Source organism: Nicotiana tomentosiformis, chromosome 2 (assembly GCF_000390325.3).
Source record: "Nicotiana tomentosiformis chromosome 2, ASM39032v3, whole genome shotgun sequence".
NCBI classification, from domain to species: domain Eukaryota; kingdom Viridiplantae; phylum Streptophyta; class Magnoliopsida; order Solanales; family Solanaceae; genus Nicotiana; species Nicotiana tomentosiformis.
The window spans coordinates 55,181,366-55,198,955 of NC_090813.1; the positions used below are offsets into that span (position 1 = coordinate 55,181,366).

The 17,590-nt window shown below is 44.5% G+C and overlaps 1 non-coding gene across 1 annotated transcript; it reads left to right on the forward strand.

The window, feature by feature from the left end:
- The first annotated feature begins 1,682 nt into the window (after positions 1-1,682).
- On the forward strand, positions 1,683-1,789 carry LOC117277520 (small nucleolar RNA R71). The gene has a single exon (XR_004507819.1). It is a non-coding gene; the product is annotated as a small nucleolar RNA R71 (small nucleolar RNA).
- Positions 1,790-17,590: the final 15,801 nt, after the last annotated feature.

Genomic DNA, 17,590 nt, shown 5'->3' on the forward strand with positions numbered 1-17,590 from the left:
ACATCCATGCAGACAACTTCTTATCGGCCTTCTTTGGATACACCCCACACTTATCTTTTTCGCTCGCCGCAGTCTTCTCTTTTTCGCCCTTCACTTTCCATACAACACTAGTAGCTAGCTTCTCCCTTTTACCCCCCGTTTCTACATCCATCTCAAAAATCACAGTTTCCTCGCCCACTCTAAGCATGAGTTTTCTCTCATGTATATCTAATATTGCTCTACCAGTTTCTAGGAATGGGGGACCTCCTTGTTCTCTTACATATTAACCACTATGAAATCCACAGGAAATGCAAACGTATCTACACAAACTAAGACATCTTCAACTATTCCCTCGGGTATTAGAGTCGTTTGGCCTGCCAGCTGCAAGATATTGGGGCAGACCTTATCTTTCCGATCTCCTTCTCCAGTTTCCTGTAAATAGATAGAGGCATTGAATTAATTGAGGCACCAGAATCACATATAGACTTATCAAAATTATTAGTGCCTAAAGAGAAATGTATGATAAAACTCCCTGGATCTCTACACTTTTGTGGGAGTTTGTTTTGCAATATTGCACTGCAATGCTCTGTGATCTTGACCACCGAGGTCTCTTCTATTTTTCTCTTCTTTGTCAGAATCTTCTTCAAGAACTTGGCATAAGCCGGCATTTGTGAGAGCACTTCTATGAATGGTAGGTTTACATTAACCTGTTTTAGCACATCAAGAAATCTCTCAAACTTCTTGTCCAGCTTTTCTCGACTCAGCTTTTGGGGAATAGGCAGCGCAAACATATGCTCATCATGTTTCGCCCTTCTTGATTTTTCTTCCTTTTTTTCTCAGTTTTCATCGGGCCTTTATTCTTTTTATCAACATCACCCTACAACTGCTTCTCACTTTCTTTTTCAAAGTTCACCTCATATTGGATCGGGGTGGGATCTTTCAACGCTTTCCCACTTCTCAGAGTTATAGCCATCACTATTTCCTTTGGATTTCTCTCAGTATCAGCGGGAAGTTTTCCTGGGGCTCTCTCCGACATTAGAGTAGCTAAGTGCCCAACTTGTTTTTCTAGTCTTCGAAAAGATGTACTCAACTATTTGATAGTTGCATCATGGGCATCAAGCCTCTCATCTATCTTGATAAAGAAGGTCTTCATAAGATCTTCCATGGTGGATTGATTCGACTGTGGAGAGTGATACTGCTGCCTCTGCTGATTTTGGAAACCTGTAGCTCCTTGTTCTTGGAATCTAGGGTTGTTTTGTTGCCATGCATTTTCATTACCCCCAGGGGAACTCCATGAAAAGTTGGGGTGCCTCTGACCCATTGCATTATAGTTTCCTACAACATTCACTTCCTCATTTGAGGCTTGACACTCATGGGTGGGGTGTCCTCTTCCACATATATTTCAAGTTGCATGGTGTACATTTTGCATCGAAGCTACAGTTAGCTTCCATATTTCTTTAGCCATAGCATCAAGTTGTACTTGCGCAGATGTAGTAGCATGAACTTGGTGAACATCAGTTGATTTTCTTCTTTCCATACTCTCAGAGGGACACTGATTAGCATCTTCGGATAATTCATCAAGAGTTATAACTATCTCCTTTGAAGTCTTCTTCATAAAACGTCCTCCAATAGTATAGCTCAAAGTTCTACGCGAGGCCGGTGTCAATCCATACCAAAAATCGTGGATTTGCATCTAGAGTTCAATTCCGCTATGTTGACACCTTCTTACTATCTCCTTAAGCCTCTCCCATGCTTCAAAAACAGTTTCATTATCTTTCTGGCAGAAGTTATGGATTTCTCTTCTAAACTTGCCCGCCTTGGCTGAGGAGAAATATTTATCAAGAAATTATATGGTCATTTCCTCACATATTCTAATTGATCCATTTGGCATGCTTCGAAGCTACTGCTTCGCATCATCTTTAAGTGAAAAGGGGAATGCCCTTAAATACACCGCATCTTGTGACACCCCATTATATTGAAAAGTGTTCATAATATCCTCAAAGTCCATCAGATGTGTGTTTGGATCTTCGTTAATCTTCCCTCTGAAAACGCAGTTGCTTTGAATGGTTTGAAGCAAAACTTGCTTCAACTCAAAATTATTGGCTACAATTGGAGGTGGTCTAACACTTGACAATCCTTGATTGTATACTGGTCTGGCATAGTCACCCAATGCTCGACCAGGCCTTGGTAGCACATTCTTAAACTGGTCTTCAATCAAGGGTCGATTTCAATTGAATCTTCGACCCCTATTGTCTTCGACAGTTTCCTCAGCAGCTCTATGGGCTGCCTCAGCATCTATCCTTGCTGGTGCTTCTACCTCATTGTCATCGTTATTAGCCATGTGTTCTTGGGTTGAAGGTTGCCCCAAGAACCTTACGATAAACTCTTTCTCCTTCCTCAGTTACCGCAGGTGTTTTTCCAATACCGGTTTGTAGGGTATTACTTCTCTACAAGAAGATCATGTCATACACCAGAGACTTAACATGTTGCCTGCACACGGAGGAGAAACCCGTGAAGAACAAAAATAAAAGTAAAAATAAAAATAAATTCTTGAATTAGCACTACAAACTATTTCCAACACTATTGATTGCCAATCCCCGGCAACGATGCCAAAATTTGACGAGCGCAAAACACACACTTAAATTGTGCTCGCTAGTCAAAGATAGTATAGTATAATATCGTGTCCACTGGGATGGGAGTTAAACAGTATTATCGCAGTTAGTAGCTTGGTTGCTATCCATGAGAATCAATAATTGAGATTTATACAATTAAGAATTAAAATTAACTAAGAATCTAAAATTATTGACTAATGCCAATCGCAACAAAGGTAAGCATGGAAGTTATCAATGGGAGAAAATATGGGTTGATAGGATAGGTGCAAGATAATTGTCCGGGATCTAACTCTAGATAATTCACTTCTAATGTTCAAGTGAGTCTCTCGAATTCACTTAATTATCAACACAATTGTCTAGTAGCAACTTCTCTCTCGATTAAGTCTCAACCTCACAATATGAACCAATTCAAGCTCGGTGAAGATATGCAAGAATTCGTAATGGATTGGTCTTTAGGAGAACCTCTTTAGATTATCCTCCTAACTAGGTTTAATCAAGTATTCAACTAGCAACTTTCGATTACTTAGAAGAATCTATGAACTCAACCAACAATATAGTGCAAATATATCACAAGTTTTACCTCTCTCGATTACAAGAACAAGTGAACATAGATGCAATAATTAAATCTTCCAAAATCGATTCAAATACCTAAAAATAGAGTTATAATCCACAAGCAACCATCAATACACCAAATCCATCAAAACCCAAAAGGTTCTACTCCATAGACATGGAGAAGTTCTTCACAAATTAAACAAAAATATAGGAAAACATAAATACAAGCCAAACCCGAATCTTGAGTGTGGAAGGAAGGATGGAATCCTTGTGCTCTTGCTTATCCCTCTTCTCCTTAGCTTCCTTAGATCTAAGGTATGTCAAAAGTCCTTCAAAATGGTGTTTTGGGGTATTTAATCCGCCCCCAAAACAAAAACGAACGAAACTACCTTTTTATTAGTGAAATAGGACTCTTCCCGGATAGGACATGCGCAGTCCCGCACTTGGGGACTTGTTCGCGCATTTTGCACACCGTTCTACCCCAAGTGTGTGCCCAGTGCGCGATCACGCACTTGGTCACGCACTTGGGTTGTATCAGTTGGGAATTGGGGAAAGTGTAAAACATGAAAGTTGTATCCCTTTTAAATAGATTTTCAATGATATACTGTGGAGCCCAAATGGATTTCTAAGCTAAAGGTTATGTTCATTTTACTGGACAATGCGTAGTATGCCTACTCGATTCTTCGTTGCGTTCTTAAAGTGCACTATCATCCGTTGATCCCCGAACACGATCCCAACTTAATCCTTGGGCTTTTACTCAATTTTTAAAGCTCCAAAATAGCATGAATTCATTCCACAACATCTACATAGATCGGAATCACTCCTACAAAGCATAAAACACACAATTATTGCAAAAAACCTAGCGATTAAAGCTCCAACTCTTTTAAAGTGTAGCAAATTAGAGTGCAATAAGTGACTAAAACACAAGAATATATCCTACCATTAGTCCCCAACTCACTCTGTACTACCCTTCAGAAATGCGAAGTAAACTGAGGGCCTCTATCTTATATGATGGAAACAGGCACCCCATGCAACCGAACAATCTCCTGAATATAAATCTGGGCCAACCTCTTTGAAAAATACATGGTCACAATCGGAATGAAGTGTGCTGACTTGGTCAACCTGTCGACAATGACCCAAACTGCATCAAACTTCCACAAGGTCCGCGGCAACCCAATTACGAAATCCATAGTAATGCGCTCCCATTTTCACTCAGGTATAGTCATCTGCTGAAGAAGGCCACCTGGCCTCTGATGCTCATACTTAACCTGCTGGCAATTTAGGCACCTCGCTACATACGCAACTATGTCCTTCTTCATCCGCCGCCACCAATAATGTTACCTCAGATCGTGATACATCTTCGTAGCACCTAGATGAATAGAATACCGAGAACTGTGTGCCTCCTCTAGGATCTTCTCCCTCAAGCCATCAACATTAGGAACACATAGGCGACCCTGGAGTCACAGAACACCATCCTTACCGATAGTAACCACCTTGGAACCACCCTGCAATACCGTCTCTCTGAGAACTAACAAGTGCGGATCATCAAACTGGCGAGCCTTGATCTGCTCGAATAGTGAAGACTGGGCAACAACACATGCAAGAACTCTGCTGGGCTCTGAAATATCCAACCTCACAAGTCTGTTAGCCAAGGACTAAATGTCCAAAGCTAGTGACCTCTCCTCTACTGAAATAAATGCCAAACTACCATACTCTCTGCCTTCTGCTCAAGGCATCCGCAACTACATTCGCCTTGCCCGGATGATATAGGATGATAATATCATAATCCTTTAGTAACTCAGGCCATCTGTGCTTCCTCAAATTGAGATCCCTCTGCTTGAACAAATGTTGCAAGCTGTGATGATTGGTGTAAACCTCACAGGACACCCCACAAAGATAATGCCTCCAGATTTTGAGAGCATGAACAATCGTGGCCAACTCCAAATCATGTACAAGGTAATTCTTCTCGTAGTGATTCAGCTGGTGTGAAGCATATGCAATAACTCGCCCCTCCTACATTGATACACAACCCAAACCAATGCATGGGGCGTCGCAATACACAGTATACATCCCTGAACCGGAAGGTAACACTAATACTTGTGTTGAAGTTAATGCGGTCTTGAGCTTATGAAAGCTCGCCTCGCAATCATTGGACCATCAGAACGGAGCACCCTTCTGGGTCAATCTAGTCAAAGGTGTTGCAATAGATGAGAAGCCCTCCACAAACCAGCGATAATAGTCTGCTAATCCCAAAAAGCTCCTGATTTCAGTCGCTGTAGTAAGGCGAGGCCAACTCTTAACTGCCTCGATCTTCTTAGGATCTACCTTAATAGCCTTTCCTGATACAACATATCTTAAGGATGCAACGGAATCTAACCAAAACTCACACTTGGAGAACTTAGCATATAGATTCTTTTCCCGCAAGGTCTGAAGCACCACTCTCAAATGTTGCCCGTGCTCCTCCATGCTACATGAGTAGATCAAAGTGTCATCAATGAAGACAATGACAAACGAATCAATATATGGCCTGAACACCCGGTTCATCAAATCCATAAATGTTGTCGGGGCATTGGTCAAATCGAAGGACATCACTAGAAACTCATAATGGCCATATCTAGTCTGGAAAGCCGTATTCGGAACATCCGAATCCCGAATCTTCAACTGATGGTACCCTGATCTCAAGTTGATCTTGGAGAACACCCTAGCACCCTGCAACTGGTAAAATAAATCATCAATACGCGGCAATGAGTACTTGTTCTTAATGGTAACTTTGTTCAACTAGCGGTAATCAATGCACATCCGCATAGTCCCATCTTTCTTCTTCAAAAATAACACTGTTGCACCCCAAGGCGACACACTTGGTCTAACAAACCTCTTTGTTAGCAACTCCTCGAGTTGTTCCTTTAATTCCTTTAACTCTCTCGGAGCCATGCGGTACGGTGTAACAGAGATAGGATGGGTGCCAGGAACTAAACCAATACAGAAATCAATATCACGGTCTGGTGGCATGCTTAGAAGATCAAAAGGAAACACATCGGATAACTCCCGGACCACGGGCACTGATTCAATCGCCGGAGTCTCTGTAGTAGTATCCCGAACATAATCTAGATAAGCCAAACAACCCTTCTTGACCATGTGTCAAGCCTTTAGAAAAGAAATAACCTAGCTAGATGCGCTGACAAACGAACCCTTCCACCCCAATCTAGGCAACTCTGGCATTGCAAATGTAACAGTCTTGGCATGGCAATTAAGGATGGCGTGATATGGAGACAACCAGTCCATGCCCGGGATGACCTCAAAATCGGTCATATCGAGCAATAGAAGATTCGCTCTGGCCTCATAACCACAGAATGTAATAATGTAGGACCGATAGATCCGATCCACAACAATAGAATTGCCCACCGGTGTGGACACATAAACAGGAATACCCAAGGACTCACCAGAACCACCCAAGAAATGAGCAAACAGAGATGAAACATATGAATATGTAGACCCTGGATCAAATAGTACCGAAGCATCCCTACTGCAGATAGAAATAATACTTGTGATCCCGGCATCTGAGGCTACTACATCTCGTCTGGCCGAAAAAGCATAGTACCTAGCTAGAGCGCCACCTGACTGACCTCCACCTGGCTGGCCTCAGCCTCTAGAAAGGTACTTACCCACCTGCTCTCCGTCTCTGGGCAGTCGGACGGCTGGTGTGGCAGTTGGTGCTGAAATCATAGGCTGATGACCCTGCTGTACCGCCTTGCCCCGATGTCTGGGACAAAACCTCTTCATGTGGGCAGGATCCCCGCACTCATAACAATCCCTCGGAATGGCGGAGTGCTGACTGAAAGTCTTACCCTGATGGCCTGAATACCCACTGGAGGAACCCTGAATAGCTGGTGGCCGCTAGGAACTCTCTGGAATAGCGCTGAAATAGGGGTGCACTATTGCACCACGAGGAGGTGGCGGTGCTAGATATGTGGGCCTGCTGGACTGAACCCTCATGAAATGACCCCTGCCCCCAGCTGGGGCACCACTAAGCTCTCAAGAATATCGAAACCGCTTATCTCTCGTCGCCTGCTCTCGACTCCACTGACGAACACCCTCAATCCTTCGAGCTATTTCCATAACTAGCTCGTAAGAAGTCCTCATCTCAACCTCTCGGGCCATAGTAGCCTGGCTACCAGAGTGCAAACTTGCAACAAACCTCCGCACTTTCTCTACATCAGTCGGAAGTATCATAAGTGCATGGCGAGAAAACTCAGAGAATCTTGCCTCATAGTTGGTCACCGACATATGACCCTGTTGGAGCTGCTCGAACTAAAATCGCAACTCTTATCTCTCAGAGTGTGGAATATATCCATCCAAGAAGAAGCGTGTGAACTGATCCCGGGTCATGGGAGGAGAACATGTTGGTCTGCCGAGAAGATAAGACTGCCACCATCTACGGGCCCTGCCATCCAGCTGAAAGGTGATAAAGTCCACCCCGTGGGACTCCAATATCCTCATGTTATGCAGTTTGTCCCTGCACCGATCAATAAAGTCCTGGGGTTCCTCATGTCGCTCTCCTTCAAAGACAGGAGGATGAAGCCTGGTCCATCTGTCAAATAGCTTATGCGGATCGCCGGCCGCAATTGTTCTAGGCTCAGGTATAGCTGCTGCAACCCGCTGAGCTTCGTCCACGGGTAGTGCGCCCGATATACGGCAGTTTCATGCCCTGGAGCCTGAGCGATAGGGGTATGTGCTCCCCCTCCCACCTGAGATATGGCTGGGTCTGCTGGAAATAAACCAGCCTGAGTTATAAAATCCATGAATCGCATCATACGGCTCATGACCTTTTGGAATCCCAGTGTGGACATGAAATCCACTGGGGCTAGCTCTGCTGCAGGCACCTCGCCCTGCTCCTCAATAATAGGATCCTCTGTTGGATCCACTGGTGGCATGACTGGAACAACTCTAGAACGCCCTCATCCTCTACCACGAGCTGGAGCCCTCTCTCGGCCTCTAGCAACAAGGGGAGCAGCTCCTCCATGATCGGATACATCTGTCGTGCGCATTCTCACCATTTTTAAGAGAATAAAAGAATGATACTTAGCACAGCATCAACTGCACAATAGGAGATGAAGAAAAAAGTAGTTTCCTAACAACCTATAGCCTCTCGAAGATAAGTACGGACGTATCCGCACCGATCTGCAAGACTCTATTAGGCCTGCTAATAACTTGTGAGACCAACGTGAACCTAGTGCTCTAATACCATGTTGTCACGACCCAATTTCCCTATAGGCCGTGATGGCGCCCGACGTCACCGCCAGGCAAGCCAACGATAGACTAGCTATGTAACTCTTCTTTTAACATTTTTGAAATAGTTGATTTTTAATTATTAAATAACGAGAGATGAGAAAATTTAATAACATAAAGTGTAACCAATTATAAGATCAGGTGAGGTGAAATAAATACTCAAAATTATCAAGTGACTACTAGCAAAATTCCAAGACCTGGTGTCACAAGTGTATGAGCTACTTGTAGAATATACAAAACACTAAGCTACTGTCTGAAATAAAGTAGACAGAAAGTAAATACAAAAGAAAGACTTCGGGTGCTGCAGAACGGGCTCGAGAAGCAGCTCACCGCTAAGACTTCGAGTATCTGGAGTGCGCGCCAGGATAACCACCAGATGCACTTGCCTAAGGACCTACACGGTTAGTGTAGAAGTGTAGTATGAGTACATAAACAACATGTACCCAATAAGTATCTAGTCTAAACTTGAAGAAGTAGTGACGAGGGGTCGACATCGACACTTACTATGGGCTAACAATAAAATGCAAGAATTATAAATAAGCATTGATTATGTAAATAATTAATACAACTCAGTAACAAGCAATGAATAATAATTCTTTCACTAATAATAAATTCAAAGTCAATTTCTGTAATTTAAATAATTATAACCGCTCAAGCCATAAATTAATATCAAGTATAATTAGGCTCTGAGTATTATCACGCACGATTTATGTCGAGGTCGGCCCGACCCAGAAATATATTGTGTGCACTGCCGAGGGGCGAACGGTAAGAACCATAGATTTATCTATTAACCTGCCAAGGCAAACGGCCCGCTCCTATGAGAGTAGAGAAAGTTTATCTCGCTCGCGGAAATACTTGTGACGCGAGTGAACATGGATTTATCAGAGTTATTATAAAATTCTCCAATTCTTCGCAAACATAAGAAATCCAAACTAGAGACTTTAAATCTAAAAATCCTTAATCTCAGCTCTATTCAAAACAATTACTATGCATAATCAACATAACAGTGCAAACAAAACATGAAGTAAATCTAAGACTACCCACATCCCATGGAATATAGCTACGCACGGGCTCTCGTCACCTAGTGCATACGTAGCTCCCCACATAAGTAATTCACAACAAAATACACCTAAGGGGATGAGTTTCCTCTTACAAGGTTAGGCAAGAGACTTACCCCGTTCTCAAGCTCACTTCCGATCCTCAAATTCTTTCATCGGCCTCAACTCGGTGCCAAACGACTCGAAACTAATCTAGTCAATACATGTTCAAAAGTTCATAATTTAACTATTAGAGTAATTGCCCAATCCCAATTGGAAGATTCCTAAATTTCACCCCGAGCCCACGTGCCCGGATTTCGGAAATTTTTGAAGAAAATCGGTACCCATAACCTTACGAACTCAAATATATAATTTTCATCCCATTCCATAATTATTTTCGTGGTCAAATTCCATTTTTATCAAAAGCTAGGTTTTTTATCTAAACCCATAATTTTCACAAATTTACATGTTAAAATCTACCCATGATCTATGCATTTACCTCACATTTGATAGAAATTACTTACCTCCAAATTTCTAGGTGAAAAACCCGTCTCAAGAAGCTCCAAAATCGCCCAAAAAGTGAGAGCAATATGTTAGAAATGGCTTAAGTCCCGTATTAAATGAAGCCTTCTACCTCTAGGACTTCCGCATGTGCTGTCATAGGACCGCATCTATGGAACAGCTTCTACGGAACAAGATCGGCTTCTACGAAAATGCCTAGGCTGGCTGGCTGGCTTCGCTTCTACGGATGGTAAAGAGCATCTGCGGGGGTTTCTCCGCTTCTGAGGACCACTAGCCAATTGCCCAAAGTCACTTCTACGGCTAAGAGCTCACATCTGCGGGGTCACACCTGCGGCCAAAAGCTTGCAGGTGCGGGCACACTAGAACTGGTGCACCAGCAGCCCTTTTGAGCTCTAAATCAATCTGTGCATAATCCAGATTGCACCCGAGGCCCCCGATGCCTCGTCCAAATATACCAACAAGTTTGTAAACACGAGACAAACTTGCTCGAACCCCCGAAATGCGGAAAACAACACCAAAACTAAGAATTGCACCCCAAACCAAATCGAATCAATTTATGAACTTCAAGTTCTTCCAACTTGCTCCGAACGCGCCGAATCATACCTTAACTGCTCGGAATGACACAAATTTTTGCGTGCAAAAATACCATACGGAACTATTCCCGGACTCAGAATCCCAAACGGACCTCGATAACACCAAGCCTACTCCAAACCAAATTTAAAGAACTTTTTAAACCTTCAATAAGCCAACTTTCACCATTAAGCACCGAAACGCTCCCGGGTCATCCAAAACCCGATCCGAACATACGCCTAAGTCAAAAATCATCATACAAACCTATTGGAACCGTCAAATCCCGATTCCAAGGTCGTTTACTAAAAATGTTGACCAAAGTCAAACTTAGCCTTTTAAAGCCAAACTAAGGAACCAAGTGTTCCGATTTCAACTCGAACCCTTCCAAATTCCGAACTAACCGCCCCCGGAGGTCATAAAACAGTAAAAGCACATACGGGGAGTCGTATTTAGGGGAACGAGGATCTAGAAAGCAAAATGACCGATTGGTCGTTACAGGGGATCTAGAAAGCAAAACGATCGGTCGGGTCTTTATATTCTCCACCTGGAGTGCCGAATAAGTGTGGATATCTTCTCCGCATGTCCTTCCCGATCTCCCAAGTCACCTCCTCGACTGGTTGCCCTCCACTGAACCTTTACCACAGAAATATTCTTGGACCTTAACTGGGGCACCTGCGTGTCAATAATGGAAATTGGCTCCTTCTCATAAATGATACTCTCATCTAGCTGAATCGTGTTGTAGTCTAACACATGCGACCTGTCGGCATGATACTTCCGGAGCATAGACACGTGGAAGACTGGATGAACTTCCGATAGACTAGGAGGCAAAGCAAGCTCATAAGCAACCTCCCCAACTCGTCTCAACACCTCAAATGGACCTATAAACCTTGGGCTCAACTTGATCTTCTTCCCGAACCTCATGATCCCCATCATCGGCGAGACTTTCAAGAGAACCTTCTCGCCCACCATAAATGATAAATCACGCGCCTTCTGTTCCGCGTAACTCTTCTGTCTGGACTGTGCTATGCGAAGTCGCTCTTCAATCAACTTTACCTTTTCTAAGGCATTCTTCACCAAATCAGTACCATATAACTTAGCCTCACCGGGCTCAAACCATCCGATGGGCGAACAACATCGCTGACCATATAAATCCTCAAATGTAGCCATCTCGATGTTATACTGATAACTGTTGTTATAAGAAAACTCGGCCAAAGGCAAGAATCGATCCCACTGCCCTTCGAAGTCAATCACACATGCTCTGAGCATATCCTCCAAGATCTGAACCGTCCGCTCCGACTGCCCGTCGGTCTGCGGATGAAAGGTTGTGCTAAGGTCTACCCGGGTCCCCAACTCATTCTAAACTACCCTCCGGAAATGCTAAGCAAATTGTGGGCCTCTATCTGATATGATGGAAACAGGAACATCATGCAACCGAACAATCTCCTGAATATAAATCTGAGCCAATCTCTCTGAAGAATACATGGTCACGACTGGAATGAAGTGTGCCAACTTAGTCAGCCTGTCAACAATGACCCAAACTGCATCAAACTTCCTCAAGGTCCACAGCAACCCAACTACGAAATCCATAGTGATGTGCTCCCATTTCCACTCAGGTATAACCATCTGCTGGAATAGGCCACCTGGCCTCTAGTGCTCATACTTAACCTGCTGGTAATTTAGGCACCTCGCTACATACTCGACTACCCTTATTCATCCGCCACCACCAATAATGCTACCTCAAGCCGCGATACATCTTCGTAGCACCTGGATGAATAGAATACCGAGAACTGTGTGCCTTCTCTAGAATCTTTTCCCTCAATCCATCAACATTAAGGACACATAGATGACCCTGGAGTGGCAGAACACCATCCTCACCGATAGTAACCTCCTTAGCACCACCATGTAGTACCATCTCTCTGAGAACCAATAAGTGCGGATCGTCATACTGGCGAGCCTTGATCTGCTCGAATGGACTCTGAAATATCCAACCTCACAAGTCTTTTAGCCAAGGACTAAATGTCCAAAGCTAATGGCCTCTCCTCTGCTGAAATGAATGCCAAACTACCCATACTCTCCGCCTTTCTACTCAAGGCATCCGCAACCACATTCGCCTTGCCCGGATGATAAATGATGGTTATATCATAATATATTAGTAACTCAAGCCACCTACGCTGCCTCAAATTGACATCCCTCTTCTTACACAAATGCTGCAAACTACGATGATTGGTGTAATCCTCACACGACACCCCATAAAGATAATGCCTCCAAATCTTCAGAGAATGAATTATCGCGGCCAACTCCAAATTATGCACTGGGTAATTCTTCTTGTGGAGCTTTAGCTGACGTGAAGTAAATACAATAACTCGCCCATCCTGCATCAATACACAACCCAGTACAATGCGTGAAGCGTCGCAATACACAATATACATCCCTGAACCGGAAGGCAACACTAACATCGGTGCTGAAGTCAAGGCAGTCTTGAGCATCTAAAAGCTCGCCTCACAATCATTGGACCATCGGAACGGAGCACACTTCTAGGTCAATCTAGTAAAAGGTGCTTCAATAGATGAGAAGCCCTCCACAAATCGACTATAAAAACCTGCTAACCCCAAGAAGCTCCTGATCTCGATCGCTGTGGTAGGACGAGGCCAACTCTGAACTGTCTCGATCTTCTTGGGATCTACCTTAATACCCTCGCCTGATACAATATGCCCCAAGAATGCCACAGAATCTAACCAAAACTCACACTTAGAGAACTTATCATATAGCTTCAATTCCTGTAAGGTCTGAAGCACCACTCTCAAATGCTGCTCGTGCTCCCCCATGCTCTGCGAGTAGATCAAAATGTCAAAAATGAAGACAATGACAAATGAATCTATATATGGCCTGAACACTCGGTTCATCATATCCATAAACGTCGTTGGGGCGTTAGTCAAATCGAAGGACATCACTAGAAACTCATAATGTCCATATCTAGTCCTGAAAGCTGTCTTCGGAACATACGAATCACGAATCTTCAACTAATGGTACCCCAATCTCAAGTCAATCTTAGAGAACACCCCAACACCCTGCAACTGGTCAAATAAATCATCAATACGCGGCAACGGGTACTTGTTCTTAATGGTAAATTTGTTCAACTGGCGGTAATCAATGGACATCCTCATAGTCCCATCTTTGTTCTTCATAAATAACATCGGTGCACCACAAGGCGACACACTCGGTCTGACGAACCCCTTTGCTAGAAACTCCTCAAGTTGTTCTTTCAGCTCCTTAAACTCCTTCGGAGCCCTGCGGTACAGAGAAATAGAGATGGGCTGGGTACCTGGAGCCAAATCAATACAGAAATCAATATCACGGTCTGGCGGCATGCCTGGAAGATCAGATGAAAACACATTGGAGAACTCCCGAACTATGGGCACTGAATCAATCGCTAAAGTCTCTGCGGTAGTATCCCGAACATAAGCTAGATAAGCCAAACAACCCTTCTCGTCCATGTGTCAAGCCTTCAGAAAAGAGATAACCCGACTAGATGCAGTGACAGACGAACCCTTCCACTCCAATCTAGGCAACTCTGGCATCGTCAAGGTAACAGTCTTGGCATGGAAATCAAGGATGGCTTGATATGGAGACAACCAATCCATGCCTAGGATGACCTCAAAGTCGGTTATATCAAGCAACAAAAAATCCACTCTGGTCTTATAACAAGAGAAAGTAACAACGCAGGACTGGTAGATCCGATAGACAATAAGAGAATCGCCCACTAGAGTGGACACATAAATAGGAGCACCCGAGGACTCACAAGGAACACCCAGGAAATGAGCAAAAAGAGATGAAACATATGAATATGTAGACCTTGGATCAAATAGTATCGAAGCATCCCTACTGTAGATAGAATAATACATGTGATCACGGTATCTGCGGCCACTGCATCTGGTCTAGTCGGAAAAGAATAGAACCTAGCTGGAGCACCACCTGCTTGGCCTCCACCTCTAGGACGACCCCTACCCACATGTCATCCGCCTCTGAGCGGCCGAAAGGCTGGTGCGGTAGCTGGTGCTATAACCATAGGTTGATGACCATGTTGTACTACCTTGCCCCGAAGTCTAGGAAAAAACCTCTTTATGTGGTCAGGATCCCCGCACTCGTAACAACCCCTCAAAACGGTGGACTGCTGACCTGAAATCTGACCCTGATGGCCTGAATACCCACTGGAGGAACTTTGAATAGCTTGTGGGCGGTAGGAACTCTCTGTCATGGCACTGAATAGGGTCGCACTGGAGCACCCCAAGGAGGCAGCGGTGCTGGATATGCGGGCCTTCTAGGATGACCTCTCCCAAACTGACCTCTGCCCCCAGATGGGGCACCACTGAACCCTCCGGAATAATGAAACCGCTTGTCCCGCAGCATCTGCTCTTGGCTCCACTGACAAACACCCTCGATCCTCCGAGCTATCTCCACAACTAGCTCGTAAGAAGTCCTCATCTTAACCTCCCGGGCCATGGTGGCTTGGATACCAGAGTGCAACCCTGAAACAAACCTTCACACTCTATCTGCATCGGTAGGAAGTATCATAAGTGCATGGCGAGACAACTCAGAGAATCTTGCCTCATAGTCGGTCACTGACATCTAACCCTACCGGAGCTTCTCAAACTGAAACCGCCAGTCTTCCCTCTGAGAGGGTGGAATATATCTATCTAAAAAAATACGTGTGAACTGGTCACAAGTCAAGGGAGGAGAACTTGCTGGTCTGCCGAGAAGGTAGGACTGCCACCATCTACGAGCCCTTCCCTACAGTTGAAAGGTGGTAAAGTCTACCCCATGGGACTCCAATATCCTTATGTTGTGCAGTCTGTCCCTGCACCAATCAATAAATTCATTGGGTCCTCATGTCGCTCACCTCCAAAAATAGGAGGATGTAGCCTGGTCCTCCATCTGTCCAATAGCTTTTGCGGCTCACCGGCCATAGCTGGTCTGGGCTCAGGTATAGCTACTGCAACTGGCTGAGCTCTGCCCACTGGTAGTGTGCCCGGGGTCTGATATACGACAGTTGCATACCCTGGAGACTAAAAGGTAGGGGTGTGTGCTACCCCTCCCGCCTGAGATGTAGCTGGGTCTGTTGGAAATAAACCAGCCTGAGTCATAGAATCCATGAACCGCAGCATACGGCCCATGACCTCCTGAAATCCTGGTGCGGACATGAAATCCACTGGGGCTGGCTCTGATACAGGCACCTCGCCCTACTCCTCAATAATAGAATCCTCCACTAGATCCACTGGCGGCGCAACTAGGGCAACTCTGGGACGTCCCCGTCCTCTACCACAAGCTGGAGCCCTCCATCGGCCTCTGTCTAGGCCTCTAGCAATAGGGGTGTAACTATTCGGCCGGTCGTTTTGAGTGTATTAGCCCCGAACCCCTATTTACTATTTTTTCCATATCTGTTTCTGCTTATGTGACTTGCCGGGAGGTCTTATTTTTTGTTTCAGAGTGTTTTGTGACCCTTAGTCCCTAAAACGGAAGCTAAGTCTCAGGATTTTTGACCGTAGTCGAAATTGTGTGAAGACGACTCCGAAATAGAGTTCCGTCGATTCTGTTAGCTCCGTTGAGTGATTTTGGACTTAAAAGCGTGTCCGGACTGTGAATTTGAGGTTTGTAGCTAATTTAGGCTTAAAATGGCAAAAGTCGAATTTTGAAAAGTTTGACCGGGTGTTGACTTTTTGATATCGGGGTCGGATTCCGAACTTGAAAGTTGGAATAGGTCCATAATGTTGAAAATGACTTGTGTGCAAAATTTGAGGCCAATCAGACGCGGTTTGGTAGGTTTCGGCGTCGTTTGTGGAATTTGAAAGTTTAGAAGTTCTTTAGGCTTGAATTCAGGTGTAATTGGTGTTTTGATGTTGTTTTGAGTGATTCGAAGTTTCGGCTAAGTCCGCATGGGGTGATATGACTTGTTGGTATGTTTGGTTGAGGTCCCCGGGGGCCTCGGGGGCGTTTCGGATGCCCATCGGAAGGAAATTTGGACTTATGCATTGCTGGTTTTTTTCTGGTGTTCTAGTGTTTCGCACCTGCGGTGGGAACCCGCAGGTGCGACCCTGTAGAAGCGAAGAGGAGGACGCAGATGCGGGCAAGTCTAGGTTGGATTGGAAACGTAGGTGCGAGGTTAAGAGCGCATCTGCGAAACCGCAGATACGGAAGGGGAGGCGCAGATGGGGAAGAAGGCCTGAGTGGGAAGGATCGCAGAAGCGGGCAGGGTCCACAGGTGCGAATGAGTGACTGCAGATGCGGAGTCTGGGAACTTAAGTGGGATCCGCACCTACGATGGAATTTTTGCAGGTGCGGCATCGCAGGTGCGACAGTGGGTCCCCAGATGCGGAAGAACTAGGCAGAAAATGGGATTTCGAGGGTTTGATTTCCATTTTGATTTTGGGACTTTGAGAGCTCGGTGTGAGGCGATTTTTCAAGATTTCATCAAGGATATTGTTGGGGTAAGTGATTCTAACTCGGATTGGACTATATTTCATGAATCTATTGCTATTTTCATCATTAATTAAGGATTTGAGTTGTAAATTTGGGGGGAAATGGTAGAAACTTCATAGGCTAGAATTTCGAGTTTTGGAAGGTGATTTGAGGTTGGATTCGAGAAATTCTTGTATGGTTGGACTCGTGAGTGGATGAGTGTTCGTATTTTGTAACTTTTGACCAATTTCGGATTTTGGCTTGTAATTTTGTATTCTTCTTGTGGAATTGATTCCTTTAGCCTATATTAATTATCTTGTACTGCTTGTGGCTAGATTCGGGGTATTTGGAGATGGATTCGAGGGGCAAAGGCATTGCGGAATAGGATTTTGCGCGGTTTGAGGTAAGTAACAGTTTTAAATCTGGTTCTAAGGGTATGAAACCCCGGATTATTGGATTATGTGAGTATTTTGGAGGGACGCACATGTTAGGTGACGGGTGCGTGGGCATGCACCGTAGGAATTAGGACTTGGTCCATTCCGTGAAACTGTAAAGTTGAATAACTTGTTGTTATCTATA